Consider the following 2,538-nt stretch of genomic DNA (forward strand, 5'->3'; position numbering starts at 1 on the left):
GTGAACTTGAGTTTTTTTCTGGGTAATAAATATAGATCTATTTACATTCTTCTATATATAGATATTGAATTAGATAAGCATAATTTGTTGAATATGCTTTTATAGTGTATTTTAGCTACTTTAAAAAACTGTAAGGTGTTTGCACTTATATTTGGGTCTGCATCCATATTTTTAGATTATAGTCGAAGAATGATTCTACTGAGTAGCTGTGATGCACCATCATAGTCTAAGTTACTATCTCCAAATGAATACCAGGAAATTGAGGGTTACAAAAATGTATTTCTCTGAGTTACTAAAAGAGTATATCTAGTTTGTGTTCACCTACATGGAGGCCTCTGTGAACTTGTATTCCATTGTTTTATAAATGTATCACAGAGGCCTAAGTGGGGAAAAGATTCTTATTCAAAGGCAGCAAGAATGCAACATGATGTTATTTTCCTTATTGAGGAAAACTATGAATGGAAATAGGATTCCTAACACTTAATAAGGTAAAAATGTGAAACTTCCTGTTAACTTTCTTTCTATCCTCCCCGACGAGCCTTTCTTAAGGAGCCTTTCTTACTAATTGTGTATAGGAAGCAAGGGATAACTCTAAGGGTAGTCAGATTATTTTCTTTTTTTTTTTAATTTTTTATTTTTTTACTTTTTACAATTTTTATTAGATATTTTCTTCATTTACATTTCAAATGCTATTCCAAAACTCCCCTATACCCTCCTCCCACCCTACTCCCCAACCCACCCACTATCACTTCTTGGCCCTGGCATTCCCCTGTACTGGGGCATATAAAGTTTGCAAGATCAAGGGGCCGTCAGATTATTTTCTATTGTGATTTAAAAAAAAAATACTGTTTTCTCGTATGAGAAAAACCAAAATCCAAAGCAACTTGAAGAGAAAAGGAAGTCAGTTTACAATTCTACCTCCCATGAAGGAAACTAAGGGCAGGACATACAGCAGGACAGGTTCTAGGAGGCAGGAACTGAAGCAGAGGCCATAAAGAATGCTGCTTATTGCCTTACTCTCCATGGTTTGCTCTGCTTAATTTCTTTCTTTTTTATTAGATGTTTACTTCATTTACATTTCAAATGTTATCTCCTTTCCTAGTTTCCTCCTGAAAATCCCCAAACCCTCCCCCCTTCTACTCCTCAACCCATCCACTCCCACTTCCTGGCCCTGGCATTTCCCTATACTGGGCCATATAATCTTCACAAGACGAAGAGCCTCTCCTCCCATTGATGGCCAGCTAGGCCATCCTCTGCTACATATGCTGCTAGAGACATGAACTCTGGGAATACTGGTTAGTTCATTTTGTTGTTTCTCCTATAGCGCTGCAGACCCCCTCAGCTCCTTGGGTACTTTCTTTAGCTCCTTCATCTCGGACCCTGTGATCCATCCAATAGATGACTATGAGCATCCACTTCTCTATTGCCAGGCACTGTCATAGCCTCACAGTAGACAGCTATATCAGGGTCCTGTCAGCAAAATCTTGTTGGTATATGCAATAATGCCTGGGTTTGGTGGTTGTTTATGGGATGGATCCCAGCTGCTTAATTTCTTAAGCTACTCAGGCCCTTGTGGTCAGGTGGTGCCACTGTTAACCTCATGTTGGTCCTTAGCACATCTACTATTAATCCAGTCAATCTCACCACAGACATTCCAGCTACCAAGCCAAACAACCTGATGTTTTCCCTAGACCAACATTGCAGGGAGGACTGACTCCCATCAGTTGTGTCTGTCTTTCATGTGTATGCATTGGAATGAACATGCCTAAATATTCATACATACAAACACATAATAAACACATGTAAAAACATCTTCTTACTGCCATTTTCCTCCTCTTTCTAGGAAACACAAAATATGATGTAATCCAATATTCTGTTCATTCTGTTTTCTTTTCATTTATGATATACTCTGCAAGCACAGCAGAGTAACACTAATAGAGTCAGGGACTGGTGTTTGCCCATGGGATGTGTCTCAAGTTGTCCTGATTATTAGTTGGCCATTCTGTCAGTCTCTGATCTTGTTTTGTTTGCCATATACCATATGCTGAATCCCTCTTTAGGTCAGTTTCTTGTTTCTTTTCAAATTGGAAATGAAGGTATTTCAGAACTGAGGGCATAACACACCTCATATTTCTCTACTATGACTACTTTCTTTCATTTAAATCAATGTTTCATTGATTCCACATATTAGGAGACCCTATAAACATAATACATCTTAAATGGAACAAAATAAGTCAAGAAACAGGATATGATGAATAGGGAAGTGATTACTAGGTTGTGGATGAATAACTATGATCAAAAGACACCTAAGAAGTTCTCAGGGAATCAATAATGAAAAGAAAAAAGAACATTGCTTTTATTAGGTTTAGGTATGGGCCTTGAATTCCTGATCTCTCCAATACTTTAACATGCAGGGGTGTTGTATCTTGTCAAATGCTTTTACTGCTGGTAAGGAGATGATCATAGGATTTTTTTTCTTTGAGTTTGTTTATATAGTTGATTACATAAAGGGATTTTCATATATTAATCCAACCTTGC

Source organism: Mus caroli, unplaced genomic scaffold (assembly GCF_900094665.2).
Source record: "Mus caroli unplaced genomic scaffold, CAROLI_EIJ_v1.1 scaffold_13344_1, whole genome shotgun sequence".
Taxonomy (NCBI): Eukaryota; Metazoa; Chordata; class Mammalia; order Rodentia; family Muridae; genus Mus; species Mus caroli.